Here is an 18,984-nt window from a genome sequence, read left to right on the forward strand (position 1 = left end):
ATTCCTTTAGCTGATCTTAACTACCGTAATCCTTTTCTGCATACGGAAAACACAGACATGTATGTATGGGTGTTGCTAAAACGCGGAACGGAAAACGGAACGGAATGGAAATATCATCACGTTTATCCCTTAAAAAGGGTATAGACTGGCCAGAAACGATTTACTTTGTATCTTTTATTTATATCTAATGAATGATTATCAACATGTTGCTATCTTATTAATATTCATATGAATGTCTATCAATTATAGCATTGTATTCATTCGGCTTTAGTTGAGTACGAAACGGAAAAATCAAATGTATACGAATTGTGAAACATTAACATAATTAAACGAGCAAATTAGCTATAACTTTTTACTTATTTCTCTTATATGGTATTGCTGGCATATTAGCGTAACGTACGCAGTTAGTGAAAGCGTTTTATGCGTGTCTTGAGTATTTTTATATTATTTTCAAATATGATGTACATGTATATACTTACATCAAAATTGAATTTTCGGTGTTCTAGACGATCTTTTATCATACAGACGATACAGTATCATTGAGATGGAAGAAAAAAACTGTAGGACTGACGACATTAAAAAATTAAAATACAGTAAACATTAAAATACCCGGTAATTTGTGAAACTAGTAATTTGTGAAACTAGTATTTTTAGCAATGCAATTTTGTTTACGTTTGCATTACAAAGCATGCAGTTGTTTATTCCAGCAGCTATATACATATGATCCGAATAGAGAGCTCTAGACGTTGCCTGGTTTGATTTTCCGATTATATATTGGGACTATAGTCTGTCGATCCCAAAATATTCATGCAGCACATTTGGACGATTTATAATGGAAAATGTTGACATCTTTTCTCCATTTGGAAGTCACTCAGAAGACCTTGCACAATTTTTCAACACCATCATCCGGGTCTGTTAAAATGCAAAACCCCGTAGACTTCTTTATTTTTAGCCGTGTATTTATACCAGCTGATAAGCTAGAGAGGACGTTTTAAAGAAAGAATAATGAGAATGTTTAATGCTTCTAAAAGAGAATCGCTTGAACCGAGGTATATATAAATATACAGCAAAAAGTGAATCGAGGACATTTTGGGACATAATATAGTGGTCAATGCATGTACTGTTAATTTTGAGGAAATAAATATTCTTGAATAAATAATCTAATATTGCTAATCTTTCAAAAAAAATTAAAAAGGTACATAAAGTATATCGTTTTAGCATACTTAACAAATCTATGAGGTAAATAACATTAGATAAGATTTTCCGTTTTCCTTCCGTTCCGTTTTCCGTTCCGCGTTTTAGCAACACCCATGTATGTATACACGTGAACCCATCTAATCGAAGAGCTGGGTAAAACTAGTACCCGCTAATGAGACATGCAAACCTGTGTTGTGTACGTAACTTCAGACAAAGATCAGTCATTTGTAACATGCATGTATTTTTATGACCTATTCTTCAAATCCACTTGCACTATTTTATTAGGTAAATAACAGCTTTAAGGTGGTGCAGGACACCTGCATATTGTGATGTACATGTATACTTCCTATTGAGATAAACAATAAAGTATGTTGACTATTGATTAAATATTTACCCCCCAAATAATGTTACTTATTAACATTGAAGCGCAATGGGTTAGAGCGTTTACATGTCTGTAAGAGCATTGGGGTCCAAGGTGTATTTTTGGTAATTTACGAATTTTCATGGGGAGGGGGGGTCTGGACCCCTCACTCCCACCCCTTCTCTAAATCTGTGCACACGATGATGTTCATGTAGGCACACAGAAGCAAATCTAAAACCGGCAACCGCCACGGGGAGGGGGCATAATTTAATTTTTAATTTTGTTTGTAATAATTATATAGACCATTATACTTCCTATGACATAAAATGTTAAGATTATTGATTAACTGAAAATTCACTGCAAACAGTTCTACCCCAAATTGCACATAAAGTGCTGCTCATGTCACGATGTGTATTATCATATGGGCAGGGATCTCATCCTTCAGTTATGAAAATTATAATTTTTAAATGTATTACCGGAGTTTGCATGTAGCCTTCATTTTTAATTAAACTGGTATAAAACAGTGTTATTTAGGGGCAAACACATGGTGCGGGTATTACTGTCTAATGACAGCATCTAGTTTTCTTTTGAATAAAGTAAAATTAAAGCCTGATTCACGTTAAGTGCCATGAGAATAATAAATCAAGTTTGTGTCAGATGTAATAAGCACCTGTGTATAATGCGCAATTGATTATTGGTCGTGAAAATTAGGGGGGGGGGAACGCACACATAATCTGTTAAAAAGAAGTACACCTTTATAATCAATCAATCTTAAAATTAACTGCTAAATGTGAATGCCGATCACAGACAACGTCATGGTTGTACAGGAGTCTTTGCCCTAAGGTATGTCCGAGATAATAAGCGACAATTAGCACCCGGTTTCACAATGGCTTCAAAAGGGCCACAGAGATAAAGATGAAACGAATCTTCCGTTATAAATAGTTGTCTAATTATGATATTAATTGTATTGAATTAACGTAATACTCATTCTAGCAATTTTTTACGAATATTAAATATACAATGATTATGATAAACAAGCTATAACTTAGGCCCCGCTCAAGGACACATGCATCTGTAATGGCCGCCAACACGGAGATGGTGAATGCACGGCTCAATATTCACGGTGGCTTAATGTTCACGGAAAATTGTCTTACCGTGAACATAGTGAAATTAAAAACACCGTAATATTTTTCACGTCTACAGTATTTGGCCCCGTCTATGACGCTCTTGGGGATGGTTTTGGTAATAAATTATACAATTTATATTCATTCCTCCTATCCTAGAAATGCTTCAAACCAAAAATAATTGTCCTTAAAGTTATAAACAAGAAATATTGACGCAAGCGTCAAATGGGCCGCAAAAAATTTAATTGTTTTAAGAATCATCATTGTTGTTTACATCAAAAACACATCACAGAGAAAAAAAAAACGAGTTGGTTGTACTAATTTTTATGGTAAATTTTAATATATTGTCAGTAAGACGTTTTGAAGTTTAACATTTTACTACTATTAATATGAACCGAGTTCGTTACTGTAAGCATTTCTAACGGTAATTGTATGATTATTGCCATAGTATTTAAGTATTATCATTTATATAAAATTTCATGTCATTCGGGTCTACGTCCCGTATACCGATCCCGATACATTGTTTTGAAAAGAATGAAAAAATCCGAAATTTTCCGAATAGATTATAGTCTCAATAAAAACGCACCTATCACGATGGTCTTTAGACCTAATCTACATTTACGAGCAAAACAAAAAAATATGTAATATATTTAAAAGACATAAAACATTTTTTTTTTCATGCAAATTTACTTTTAATTCATAAAATAAGCTTAGTATTAATTCTGTAAACAAAAAGCTATCCCGCAGAAAAGCAGTTACAATATTTAAATGTCTATCAAATAACGAACCGCCTTCTGACGGCCCGTCATAACGGACGATGCACGACGAAAACGTAATTTTCTGCAACCTAGGCTTATTGCGTTGAAAATAATTAATAATCACAATATTTTCTTATGCATGTAACAGTTTTAATAACAATTTTCCTTGTTCATTCTCATATACGTTTGAATTAGGAGTGGGAAATACATGTGTAGGTTTTTTTTACATTAACGGTCTCTTCTCTATTGGGCAAAGTTTAAATCCAAACTTGATTCTTGGTTGAAGACGATTTTATTGTTCTAAAAACTGAAAGATTCTTCATCGGGAGAAATCGTTTTATAATATGAACACAGAAAATATTTTGAAAAATATTCTATTTTATGCCATGATATTTAGAAGGTGGCAGACTCCGTGGAGTATCATTATTTGTAATTTATTATTTTGATTTCCTCATCCTACATGTATACTATCGATCCCCTTCGCCATGTTTGTATCTTATGTCAGACACCCCATTCAAATGTTATGTTAAAATTAATATTTCATTTTCTTTTTTGTAGATATTTGAATCACATCATTCTGTTTTCAACTATTACCATACTTAAGCAGAGAGATGGCTTAGTACTTTATAAATCATTCCAAACAGGAATGCTCTTTTCAGGGTATGTTTAGAATTATCCCATCGCTGTCGCAGACACGTTAATTTAAAAACCTCACTTATATCCCATGAGAGATAAAAGAAGTAAAAACAACTCTGACCAAATAAGACTAAACAAAATTTTTTTTAAACGTTACAGTATGATAAAATTCATAGTAAATAACAATATTTTCATATAAGTGTTCCTGCTAAATTTTGTGCCTTCATGCTAAGTTTTACTTAGCTGTCCGCCGTTTTGCCTGATCCTTGCCTGAACGGTGCGCTATCGATGTCTATTGATCGGTTCAATCAGCTCATCTCTCGGTGTCTGCGCTGTAAACAGCTTCCTCGACCCTGCCGTCTGAACATTAAGTATCCGTGTGGTGAACAAGGAACACCATAGATTTATTGGTGATTTCAGCTCTACTCTTCAGAGATATATCGTTGTTTCCATGTTTTGTAATATCACCAATTCGCCATCAGCTGGCCTTTTGCTGTACAGTGAGGTGAGTTGTGGTTTCTTTCTTTCTTTTTCTTTTAACAAAATTTTGAAAATATTGACAAATGTCTTTTAAAATTTGGTTGCTTTGGTTACAATGGTGAATTGGATATTTTATGTTCAACTGTCAAAATACCATAAGAGAATATTCACGATAAATGATCAACACTTTAACGCTTCGACAACTAAGGAAAGCTAATAGTATCTTTCACTTTTAATTAAACTTAAATTATAATCATTCTTTCCAGCACTTTGTTGTAATCTCTTAAGGAAACTCGTAAAAGCACATCCGACATTTCACGAGAACAAAGACTAGTCATTACTCACCTAGGTCGCTCTAATTGTTGGATAGCAATTTACAGCTATAACTAATGGAATGTGTCTGATCTAAAGGGCCTGTATTTTATATTTGTCGACGCAAAATGCATCGTCATGGACCTAAATAGGATAAAAGCTTCAGGTGAATGCCGCAAAGCTTTTCTACTGCTATTGTTTTGTGGATCTTTACATGCATCGACAAACTTGATTGTAAATCAAACTTGAATGCCATACTTGTACATCAAGGTTCATTGTTTTTACTCTCTTGAAACTAGATTATTTTTAATTAAAATCATCGGCTTCGAGATCAATTGACTAAGGCTAGCTTTGCATGCTATCATCAGGTATTTTATGATAGTATTGCTATTATATTTCACAACAGCATGTACGATTTATAATAAAGAAGTATAGCGCACTTAAAAAACGATTTTGTCTGTAAAATATTACTTCCGCAAACATCAGACATTTTTAATATTATACAATATTTAGTTAAATTATATTTTTAAAAAACCCCGGAAGTTACAAAGTAACCATGATGAAAAAGGTTTAATTATCTTACGTGTACACGATATCATTTAAATCTTCAGGTTTTATAAGGGATACATAGGAAAAGAAATACAAGTTGGATATTTGACTATTTGAACCACTTTAAACCAAAGAAAAAAAATTGTAGTAGACGGTTACGTTGAATTAATATTGGTTGAACGTACTTGAAATTAGACAAATATTTTAAAAAGTGACCGCTGATATAATCATGTGTATAGCCACATATATTGATAAGACATGCTGTGAAAGTGTTATATGAGTGGCCTAGTGGTAACGCGCAGTTCGTTTGATTTTGAGGTCGCTGGATCGATTCCACCAAGTAGTAAATCAATTTGTTTTCACATAAAGCAAGATAAGAATAGAGAGTTTACATTACAGGTACAGTACCGATCAGACAAAACCTAGAAAGTAAACCCAGAGCAAACCCTGGGTTTACTACATTGTAGTATGGACACTTAGTAAACTCATAGTAAACCCCGATTAGAAGTAGACCCTTGACGCAGACCCTACATGTGTATTTGGAATATACACGGGGTGGGAAATACAGGCAGTTAGATAATAAGACAATTTAATCTAATTTGCTAGAATTTTTTTTTCAAATTGTCTTGTTCAAATCTGAGTATGAGCACACCCAATTATGAATATAGACAGATTTGCTTAACAGGTCGGGTACACTACCTTATATGGATAGCATTATTTAACACGTGACAATATTTACGTCAAACATATTCTCCAATCCAGCCAATGAATGGCAAAGCATGACGGTTATAACGTGAAAAATCGGTAATCACTGCTTCTAATTCCATAGGACGTACCTCTCTTTTGAACATTGACAATGCAGTATTTAAATGGGTTGATATAAGTCCTCATATGCAATATTTTTTAAATGTGAGCATAGAAATTGAAGTTCAGACATAATTGTCCATATTAATTTCATAAATTCGGAAAATCATTCAAACTGAGTTTTCAAAGGACAATTCAAAATGGTATATATTTTTAATACGCTTTGTATATACTGAAACTTGTAGTAGCCCACAATGCCTTGCAACTCATTCACCTGAATTGATTTGTCGATAAAAGTAAACTAGTATGTAAATATATTCCGACGTCACAAAATATAGTGGTCTCGACCTGTTTAATAACACTATACTCTGTTTATAATTACATTCATTGCATTTTTTGGGAAGTTATCACAGTTCAGCATATCAACTGACTTTAAACACAGAGTTCTATATATTCATTTCTTGATGAAGGTTTCCCGAGTTATGACAAAACAGTGGTTACAGACACAATCATTTAATCACTACATAGGTTTCAAAAACCAAATTTCGACATGTACCTGTATCTATATTTAGTAACAGGTTCTTTTGGTCCAAACACAGGTATAAGCAAAATAATAGGAAAAGGGGCTTTACATGTACCTCTTTTAGATCTCTTTTCATGTAATGTTTTTTAAAACTAAAAAACTTAAACTTTTTGATAGACATGCTTGATTTAAGATACGGATGAGCTTTCTATAAGCGTATTAAACATGCTGATTATGTAGCATTTAGTGGAAATACATAACGTCATTCTGGTTGAGAAGGGTTTAAAAAAGTAAAGAAAATTTTGTTTGTACAAAATAGATAGTAAATTAAGTGTATGTGGAATACAGGCTTGGGGTAATGCTAAATGTAATGGTAACGCATTGCAATGCATTACATGTTTTCAAAGTAATGCCGGTAATGTGTAATGCCACAAAATTAGCATTACAAGTAATGATAATGTAATTCATTACTTTCCAAAATCTAATGTAATGCTGGCATTACTTTGCATTACTATGCATTAATATGCTTATTTATGCATGTTCACTTTAAAAAATGTGATGAATAAATGAATAGTTGAAATTGAATTTAATTAAATTTATTTTCAAAGAAGAAAGAAATAATTCTTGAGATAAAAATGTTTTAATTGTATTATTAAAAAAGATTTTTTAAAATTCATTTTTGAATTGTTAATATTACTAAATATAACAGCACAATTTCATAACATTTTTAAGAGTGTTGTTATTAAGAGTTTTTAAAACATTTTTGTTATGTAATCCTTTATGTTTTTGGTACATTATGTACTGTAATATATTTTGAGTTTTAAAACCTGTACATTAAGTTACCTGTAGCTGTACATTAAGTGGAAAACACTGTCGATTCTTAACTTAATCGACAGCTTCTCCAACTTAATGTACAGCTACAGGTAACTTAATGTACAGGTTTTAAATGTTGAAAGCAATACACACACATGGTCCTCAACAGTTAGGAAAATTTACTTTAATTAAAATAAACATAAATACCAACATTGGTATTTAAAATATTATTTTACAACAATACGAATTTATCATATCCATATCATCTCCAGAGAGAGGCATACATGCACAACAAATATGCTGACCATTTCAATGAATGGTTCTGTAAATGTGACTCCAGAAACATAGAATTTGAATGAGAAAGACATATTTCCAAAGGTAATATTAATTTCGCCAGGTGCACTGCTATTGGAATCACAGGTATCGCACGTTTTCATCTTTTTTCACACTTGCCATCACTTGAATTTCCCTCTTTTCCATCACTTGAATTCCCCCCTTTTCCATCACTTGAATTTCCCCCTTTTCCATCACTTGAATTTCCCCCTTTTCAATGAATTATTTCACTCACTCTCTGTTGTTGTTTTTTCATGTCTAAAATATCACTCAAAATGCCATCCGTATTTACACTTTCTTCTGGATCTCTGAATTGTGGTTGGGTCTAAAAAATATACTTTCTCCATCTGATGAAGACATCTTTTCTCATTGAGTTTTACCAAGAGAGTAGTCAGAAGTCACCTTAGGTATCATATAAATATAAACTTACCTGGCACTGTCAATTAAGTTCAACAATACACCATTATTTTCACCCCTTTTGCTGTTGTTTTTTTTTTTTTTATAAATGCACAATAAATAGTGTCACGAAATCTTAGCAATCATTCAAGCCAACACCTAAGACAGTTTATGAAGTTAACAATAGAGAAAATGTTTTTTAAGTAGGATAAAATCCTCAAACTGTCCATTCTGTGAGAGAAAGAACTGTTCGAGGCCCGAAGGGACAGTTTTCGGATTATCTCCTTTACTTAATCATTTACAAAATTTATTCTAATTAGTTTGCACTTCAATAAGAAATGTGTCAACAACACACTATGCTCCCAGGATAATCTAAGTATCAAGACAATCTTTTGTTATAAGAAGTGCTAAACACCCCAATCCTGTTCCCTTCGCTATGTCCCGATAGAATAGGAGACAGACATGCACCTTTAAAAGCAAAATGAATGCACTGTCCATCCATGATAAAAATCAATATCACTTCCAATATTATAACCCAATTGAAAATAATTTTACTTATGTTCTCTCTCTCTCTCTCTCTCTCTCTCTCTCTCTCTCTCTCTTATATTAAGTACACTTTACATTAGTTTGGACTGATAGAAAATACAAGATTCATGTATTTTTTCTATTACTGCACTTAATATATCCTAAGATAAAGATTGTCAAACAGTACTTTTCAGTCCAAGCTTCGACGGCTCCTCTAAAACATTTATTTAGTATAGCTGGGAAGATTTTCAAACTAACAGGATGCAGTTAAAAGATGAACCCTTTGAAACTTCGATCATAAAGTGCAACAGCAATCTTTTGTCTAAAGTGTCCTCAGTAGAAAGAAATACGATTAAAATACCTTATCTTAAGAAATATAACTGGGAAAAACCATCTGTATATTAATTAATACAATTAAGTGTCCAAAATTATAAAGATTTGTGTAATCTGGGGAAATATCTCTATTTAGCTTTTGATAACCGCAACATTATTCCATAAATTGTTTTTTGTTATACATGTAATTGTGTGTTTTATTTCGTATCCTACATTGTATCATGCCAAATGTCTATAAATATCATTTTACTTATGTAATATGTTGTTCATAATGCCACAAGATGATTACATATTGAGCAAATAAAGAATGACTCTTGTAAAGTCCTTGAATTTGAACCCGATACTGAGCATGAACCTGTAGATATGTTAAAGAGTGTTTTATATTTGAAACATTTGCAGAAACTCTTTATTAGCTTTACTTTTTTTAAAACAAAGTAATGGTAATGGTAATGCATTACTTTACTCATGTAATGGTAATGTAATGCATTACTTCCAGAAAATCAAGTAATGGTAATGGTAATTAAATGCCCAAATTCATGAAGTAATGGTAATGTAATGCATTACTTTACAATGTAATTCGCCCCAAGCCTGGTGGAATATGAAATATGCATTGTTTAAAATTGTATAGTTGCAGACTTATTTATGTCGTACATATACATGTAGTAATGTAATGTTAGATTAAAGAAAAAACCATTGTTCTTATTCATTTCATTAAAATTTACAATGCTTTTTTTTTTAAATCATGCAGTCTTAATTTTTGATCAATCATAACTTGACTGGTTTTTTGTTATATGTTACAAAAACATGACTCGTTAACTTTTCGAAATAAGGTGAGACAGTTACTTAAGTTACGGTTTCCAGATAACTCGGTATAATCAATCATAACTTGACTGGTTTTTTGTTATATGTTACAAAAACATGACTCGTTAACTTTTCGAAATAAGGTGAGACAGTTACTTAAGTTACGGTTTCCAGATAACTCGGTATATAATATATATATATATATATATATATATATATATATATATATATATATATATATATATATATATATATATTTATATATATATATATATTTATATATATATAAACTGCTAAAATCTAAATGATTTACCCCTGACCTTAGTATTACAGAAAGTAACTCAGTAAGCGACTGTATTCTTCATTTTTATACCCCCAGCAAACAAACGTTGGGGGAAGGGATATATACGAATCGCCTTGACCGTCTCTCCGTTTTTTTTTTGGTCTGTGCAAAATCTGTGTCCGGTCCACATCTTTTCTAATGGAGAAACACTGCGCTTTGTTATTTCACATAAAGATTGCTGATGCAGATGACCCGAGGGTGTGCCATGACCATGAACTAAGATCATTTAGGAAAGATCAAGGTCACTGTCAGGAAAAGTGACAAATTCGTGTATGGTTCATATTGAGAAAAATATTACAGTACCGATCAGACCCAACCTAACAGAAAGTGAAACCCAACTAAACCCTGGGTTTACTCCTGGTTTACTAGAGTGAACCAAGAGTAAACCCAAAGTAAACCAAGAGTGGACACAGAGAGTAAACCCCGATAAGAAGTATACCCCTGAAAGCAGACACTACATGTGTATTCGGAATATACAAGGGACAAGGATTACAGGCGGTAAGATGGTAAGATAAAATACAGGTCTGCTACACACTTCAGTGCGTACAGTTGGCTTCAAAAGCAATTGTCGAGTAAACCCAAAGTAAACCTACAGTGGACCCAAATTGTCAAAAAGTAAAACCATAAAGTAAACCCAGGGTTAAGATTGGTGTTAGGTTGGGTCTGATTGGTACTGTACTTCACACAAAGATTCCTTAAGACCTGGGAATGTGTCATGAACTTGACCCAAGGTCATTTGGGCAAGGTCAAGGTCTCTAGCAGGAACAGGTCAAAAATCGTTCCCAGTCATTTTTGTTGAGAAACATTGGAAGTTCCTTTTTTTTTTACACAAACCTGAGGGTGAGTCAAGATTTTGTCCCATGGTCATTTGGAGAAGTAAAAAGGTCCCGAATGTCTTCCTGATGTAATACTGTTATATTGAGATTCAGTAATGCGAGTCCGACACCAGAGTCTTCGCCGAATTTTCGCTGAGACAGGCAGCAACCGAGCCTGGTTTTGCTAACAGTTAAAACAGAAACAAAAGTGTTATCATCAAGCAAGGTGCAGTTCTCTTTTATCAATTGCTTTTAAAGAGAATGTTGCCGTTTCCATTTTTTGGGACACGTTAGTCAACAGTACCGATCAATATTTTCTATAAAGTTGTTAGCAGTTATATAGGATGTAACTATACAAAATACTATGTACATTACAAAAGAATGTGTAAAAATCTAATTTCTATAGTTTTATCACAATTTTTGAGAGAATAATATTGAGATTACATATAGCCTAACATGTTTTATTGAAATTAAAATAAAGTATAAAGGTCGACTTGTGATAAAGGTCGCTGAGAAAGACGAAGAATCGCATTAAAAACACTTAATATGATAAAGATCATGAACGTTGTCAGGCTAACTATTTTTATACCCCACGCAACGAAGTCCTTTTTTTCTGTGTATATGTGTGTAAGCGCAACTCAATTTAAACCGCTACTCGGAATAACATACAGCTTTGTAGATATCAGCAATACCTTTAAAATTGAATTTAAACATTTTGATTTTTCTTTTCTTATCTAGTCACCCGAGTTAGTCAGGAGACCTTTTGCGATGTGTTTTCGTCCACCGTTGAACATTTTCAGCTTTTTTCTAAAACTACCAGAGTTATATTGACCAAACTTAATGTCTAGTATTTTTAGGGGAAGGGGTACTTCAGTTTTGAAATTAATGACTCCCACCCCGTAGGGCCATAAATTTTGGGTACTAGTAATTCATTTCAACAATTGCGATATTCACGAAAATTTTATCTGAGTTAGAGTAACTAAATATATATCAAAATCAATCAAAAATGACATAAAAATCGAATTAGATTTTTATTAGTGACCATTTGAAATACAGTACTGTATTACTTCTCTTTTTGTGGAACGCATTCTTGTTAGAGAACAAATGATTTGTTTTTAAAACCTGCAATAGATTTTCTATCCAAACATGATAATTTTATGATGATTTTGAACAAATATCATGTAAACAATAACCATGCCCTCCACTTCGTTTTTTTGGAGGCACATGCCAAAGTGCGGTAAGTCTTTTATTTTCTTGTTTAATTGTATTCAGCGCCTTGGCGCCCCCGCACGTCCTTCTCAATTCTTTAATTAAAAAAAAAAGCTTCCCGAGGTAAAACACTCAAATGGCGTCCAATTTTCATGATCGGCTTCGGCCGATCAGTTGTGTCCATATAAGGCATCCGACAAACTATTTGCGCATGCAATGCTCCTTGCACTACTTTATTTTCAATGCAATGAAAACCTCATTCAATTACATAATTACAGGTACGTGCGGATTACTAAAAAAGTGACCCTTATACGATTGAAGTGAAATTAAAAACATTCACAGTCACATTCATGTACGTAATTATTCAAATCACGTTTTTTTCACATATGCGTAAGAATATTTATCGGTATATATTTATTCGCCTACTAAAAGTAAAACTTATGTATGCCTTGCTTTTCCGGAAATCAACAAAACGGTGCTCTATAGAGTTTATTGCATGTAGCGTAATGCTTTCGTAGTACATTCATAGAGCTGAGCAATGCTATAACATGCCGATCATACCTCTAAAAGGAATACTTGTTTTGAAGTTTCATTGTTTATATTATGTCGAGAAATATCGAGCCCGATACTGTAGACTCCTTAGTTTACGCAGCTACTTAAACCCGCTATTCAGCCGTTTTCCATCAAATCGCGTAACACAAAAACTGAATGCAAAATTTTTATCATAGCTTGATATAGTTTACATATGTCAATTTTACCAGTACCTATTCCCGATATATAAAGGTTATTTATCAAGTGAGAACTTCTTGTTAATTTAAAAATATAATATTGCAAGGTACCACGATACATAAAAATGTCATGTTTTCCTCTCCAGAACCCGTACCCTGTTACATGATAAATGTAAAAATAAAGGGTACGGTTTCTATGGGGGATGATTTAGGGCGAAGACGTCTGACGTTTAGATATTTCTTTTTATAATTATACGATAATTTTCTGTACTTTGATAATAATTAAGGTAGTACAGCGAACTTATTTGCAAGAACGATTTTAACATCAGCTTGACGCTGTGTCACTCCCTTCCCTCCCATGCTCTCAAATTAAAATAAAGCTGATGTGTAGTGGTATTTAGCGTTGTATGAAAATAACCTAAATTTTGATGACAGAAACTAAAAATTGTATTATACCCATCAAACAGACTAGAAACGATAACAACATTCACAGTATCAAAACAGTTTTAGATTTCTTTCTCTCATTCATTTTTATCATCTCTATCATGCACGGATCTTGAAGGAAGTCAGGGGGTCCCGACCCCCCCCCCTCCCTTCTCCACCCCTACAGAATTCATATTTCTTTAGATTTACATTAAACCCCCTGGCAAACTCAAATACCTTCGGACCCCCCCCCCCCCCCCCGAAATATTTTGTGGATCCGCGCATGTCTATATTTCTATAATAGTTTGTTATTGAAAAAGACATCAAGTGCTTCATTTAATTCAAAGCCCATGACATCATAATTATTTATTAGTCCCCTACCCTACCGGTTTCACCGGAGGGGACTATAGCTTTTCTCTGCGTCCCTCAGTCCGTCCGTTTGTCTGTCTGTCCGTCAGTCTGTCTGTCCCACTTCAGTTTTCCATACTCTTTTCTTTATGCGTTTGAGGAATAATATGAAATTTGCTGAACAGCTTCAAAATGTCAAACTAAAGATCAAGTTTACACTTTTGTAGCGTCTGGTTGACATATTTTCGAGAAAATTAATTTTTATATATTCCAATTTTTTAATGTTTGGGTTCGTTATCGGGTTCGGTGTCTATTGAATAAAGGAGGCTAGTGTGTAGTCAGTAATAATATCGTGCATTTCTTGCACCATTCCTTTTATTGTTTCTAATTGTGCAGAAAACGGTAAGAATTGATATTCTGCATAACAGTGCATTGTTTTCACAAATTTCTACCACTAAATACTTAAAATACTTAATGGACTTGGCGAAATTATAGGAGATAAAATAAAGAGTACTATGTTACCCATTTTTTATTTAATGTTTACATCAACTATGTAGTTTGAATTTCCTTTGTTCTTTTATCTCTGATTAAAGCATAACATGTCGTTCATTTTTGGAATTGATGTATGCTTCGAAGCTTTCAAAGAATAATACAAACCGGTAGGGGACGTGTATTGCTTGTACAATACTCTCAGAATGATAGTTACTTTGTGCATCAACCTCTATCGTGGTACACTTCTCATTCTGGCAGAGTGAAACATCGTATCATAAAATTGTATGATCGATAATTGAATTTAACAAACAAAATTTGTTCTGCGAGCGCGTTGACGCGCCGAACACAATTAACCGGATTCTTCAATTTTTTATAATAATTACTGTGCAAACTTTATAAAAAGGGTTATGTACATCATTTCGAGGTTGATTTATGAAACAAAACAACTATTAAATTGTACTAAGCATTTCTATGATAAAATACATCAAAACTTGAGCACGGGGACGCTTTTTCTCTACATTCATTTCGAATTTTGAAGCGGATCGGAATGTAAATGATTTGTTGACGGCTCAATATCTGTTAACTAATGTATGTAGATGGTTATGAATAACTTAAGTTAATATAAAACTCACAACAGTACAGTACAAAAAACTTGTGCATCTTAATTAATGTTTAAAGGTGTATTTTAGCAAGTTTTATTTAAAATTTTCAATTCAATTTAATTTAAATTCATTTATTCTCATATTGAATAAAAAATAGAAAAAATATGCAATACAAACAATATTATACAAAAAGTAAGAGTGTATACTGTACACATCAACCTGCAGAGTTGACTCTCTTATTTATCATATTGATCAATTTTCTTAAATTAGCAAGAACAGCTATTTTTTAACAAAAATATTATAAAAGATTATTTTATATTTTATTCAAGGCTACTTTAGGTCGAAGATGCGAGAGTGCGAAGTTGCGAAGGCGAAAGTGTGAGAGTGCGACGGCGAAGGAGCGAAAGTGCGAAGATGCGACGGCAAAGCGCGAAGATGCGATGGCGAAAGTGCGAAGGCGAAGGATCGATACTACTATCGCTCCTTCGCAACTTCGCACTTTCGCCTTCGCCTTTTTTGATAGCATTCAGAAAGTCTCGGTCAATTACAGAATTTGATGCAGGCACCGTACTCGCCAAGGTTTTCCGATTAATGCATGATATTATTGGTACGCATGCGCTAGGCCATTGTGCCTACTATGAATGTTTATAAATATTTTAATGTGTATATGTGACATATACAAGTATGCTTACCAGTGCTGGCTCTGCCTAATCATGTAATGTCCGCCATAATGTATACATATGCACTTTCAGACTCCTGTCGCTTACCAGCTGTCTGTTTACCGCGGATCAAACACAATAACATTCTAATTTCATTATGCGACACTCCTTGCTCATGCATGGATCTAGAGGATAGAGGGGGTCCGCCCCCCTCCCCCCCCCGAAAATTCAATATTAATAACTTCAAACATGCATTAAAGGGGGAGAGAGGGTCGGGATCCCCGGATCCCATCCCCCCCCCCGGAAAATTTAATTTTATTAATTATATATAATTAAATCTTCAAAATATGTCTCGGAACCCCCCCCCCCCCCGACAAATATAATTATCTATCGACCCCCCCCCCCCCCCCCCCGAAAAAGTTATGGATCTGTGCAGGCTGTTGAAAATAAATTCTAAAAAGTTCATCGTCTGCCTCAGATGTCTTTTTATACAGCTAAAATTGTCTTTAAACGATGGGGAGCTCCACAATTATAAAAAGGCAAAGGCGAAAGCGCGAAGATGCGAAGGCGAGAGTGCGAAGTTGCGATGGCGAAGGAGCGATAGTAGTATCGCTTCTTCGCCTTCGTAACTTCGCACTTTCGCCCTCGCATCTTCGTGCTTCGCCGTCGCATCTTCGCACTTTCGCCCCTTTGCCGTCGCACCTTCGCACTTTTGCCTTCGCAACTTCGCACTCTCGCACCTCGACCTAAAGGCGAAAGTACGAAGGTCGAAGTGGCCCAATAGGAACATGCACCATACTAAACAGATATATTCATCGTCAATGTTATTTTTACATAAATTACAAAATCTTTTATTTCTCGGTATGTTGTTCCGTCTACCTGTCTCAATTGGAAGTTTAAGATCGCTCGTTCTATATCTAAGTAATGTAGTATTATTCATAGCAACACTAGGGTTTATGTAATTTCTAGGTACAAAAATATTTTTGGTAAACAAATAATAGTTCAATCCTTTACGAGATGCGATACAATCCCATTTTTGTTGAAACTGGTAAAACAAAACTAGCTTTTCAACATTTAAAAGCCAATTTTCTTTTTTCAACATTATGCGTCAACCCGACAAAGCTTAAACCACATTCCGGTAAAATATTCCGTATTAAACATTTAACCAATTTGAATTAACAATTGATGTGTTATGTTAGGCTATGTCAGAGGTTAACCATTTTGTATTACAATTTTGATTCTTTACCTTTCAACAATGTTTTCAGAAAGCTCAACCTTTCTCATTTACACACAATGGATATCTTGCAAGTTTGCCATAGATAATAAAATTTGGAGTCGATGTCTTAAGACTAAGTACAAGTTTACAAAATTTGAGATTCAATTTTTCAATGATATGTAAATTTTCAAAACCCCGTAACTCATAAACCATACAGTAAAATTGTAAAATCGTTTTATCATCGTTTTATCAGTTTTAACATGTCAGTAAATTTAATTCTCTTGACTTTTTAATTATTGCATATATAACTCTGCTATCTCTTGTCACTACATATTTGCTTGTACTGTAGAAAGAGCCTGTTCTTGAAAATATAACTCTAAACAATCTAAATTCTTTAACAATTTTTGTTTCGATAACATTGTATAAAAATGATACATTTGAAGTTTGTCTGCCTCTACCAAAAATTATGATTTTAGTTTTCTCAACATTCACTTGTAATTTTCATTTTTCACAGTACATTTGAAAACAATGAAGCTGATATGGTAGATTATCTTCTGTTTCGGACCCTAACACAGTGTCGACCGCATACAGCATAATCATGATTTCTTGATAACAATTTAGATTTTGGCGATTTTCCTCAGAGAAGCTTTTCAGTCCAATGACATTTCCATACATTATTTAATACTAAAGGTCGTTAAGATATAAGGCAAAAAGAAATGAATTAGTTTTCTCCCTGACGGACACCATTATGACTAAGGAAATATTCAGAAAATCAGCATTACACCATTGTTTTTATTTTTATTAATCTGAAGTCTTATTACGGGGAAAATTGCCCCCAAAGTAGCCTAGACTGAGGATAGTAGTCTTCTCTCTTTTTTCGTGACATTTTTCACATTGATGTCCTCCACCTCTTTCTTCAGAACCTCCAAATCTATGTCTCCTGTATCAAACAGTCATTCACCTCCAGCAACTCACTCTAAGTCTGAAACAATTCATACATCAACCTTCAGGAGTTACTTTTTTATTATTCTTTCCTTTTTTAAGGGAGGGGTGTTTTAGGGTTTGTTTTTTTTAGTGAATCGCTTCGATTTGAAAGTAATTGAGAGTAACCACCAAAAATATTTTTCAGTTTACGAAATGAACAAAATAATTAGACTGTGTTAAGTAGAGGAAAAAATAAAACACTGTGGATGTTAGGAAATATTCACTCAGTACTCGCAAAACAGTTCATTAACAAGGGCGTCGGTTGCTTTAAGCGTTCTTAAGCAAGGCCAGAGACAGTGATAGAACAATTCTGTGTGTCACGTTATTAATTGATAGATGATTTTGCAAAACGATCCCTTTTTGTGTCATCGTTTTCTTCGGCATGTGAAACACAATAACGCTGTTCTGTAAGTTGTAAATTTAAGTGTCTCCGAACTGGGAAGCTTCTAGATAGTTGGTAATGTCGAGTGATAATGAGTGAACCAAATAACCCAAACAGACCCCGCCCTTTAACCGATATTTCCTCTTGCTAGTATTATTTTAAGTTCAATGCTTAAACATCAATTAAATTAACAATATCCGTCTATATGCACTTCTTACCACAAAGCCTACACTCAGACTAGCGGAATCTTCTTTCTAAAGAAAATTTAAAGGTCAAAGTGTTTTAACAAATTAATTTAAGGGCTCGTTATTTTAATTCATTGCTTGGTTTTATTGTTATGGTTTCCTTGTTGGATTAAGTTTCAAAAGATGTATTTTTTTAAATTGATCAATTCCAAACTTTTAACCCTCTAGACGCTCTATAGCGCTATCAAATCTAATTACAAATAAGTTTTAAGGATGTTCAAAAATATAATCATCAAAAGACAACGTATCACTCTTTAAGTGATAAATAAATACGAGAAGGGTTGATGGACTCAGTATATCCGGGGTATAACAAAGACCTAAGAATGCACGTGTCAATACATAAATTTCACAACACTTTAGATGTCAAATCACAAAACAAGAACGTTTTATCACTTTTGTTATTCGTAGCACTGATTGTGGAGGAAATTACTGTATTGCTTATTAAACAGTGGTTAACTTTATTAACCGGATTTTCCGTATGAAAATGGCTGTCCCTTTTGTCCAAATAACTCCTCGTACAGTTAGTTTTTGAAGATTTTTTTTTCCAGATCAAATTGAATAATGCAGATGTGCATATAGCTTGGATTTTAATT

General features: G+C 33.6%; 1 protein-coding gene across 1 annotated transcript in view; it reads left to right on the forward strand.

Annotated features, from left to right (window-relative positions):
- The first annotated feature begins 4,417 nt into the window (after positions 1-4,417).
- The window catches only part of LOC128164245 (kiSS-1 receptor-like), a 63,595-nt gene continuing 49,028 nt past the window's right edge, over positions 4,418-18,984 (forward strand). The window contains exon 1 of the mRNA XM_052828014.1: positions 4,418-4,581. The gene's annotated coding sequence lies outside the window, so the exon portion shown is untranslated. The remainder of the gene's footprint in view (positions 4,582-18,984) is intronic.

Source organism: Crassostrea angulata, chromosome 9 (assembly GCF_025612915.1).
Source record: "Crassostrea angulata isolate pt1a10 chromosome 9, ASM2561291v2, whole genome shotgun sequence".
In the NCBI taxonomy this organism is placed as follows: domain Eukaryota; kingdom Metazoa; phylum Mollusca; class Bivalvia; order Ostreida; family Ostreidae; genus Magallana; species Magallana angulata.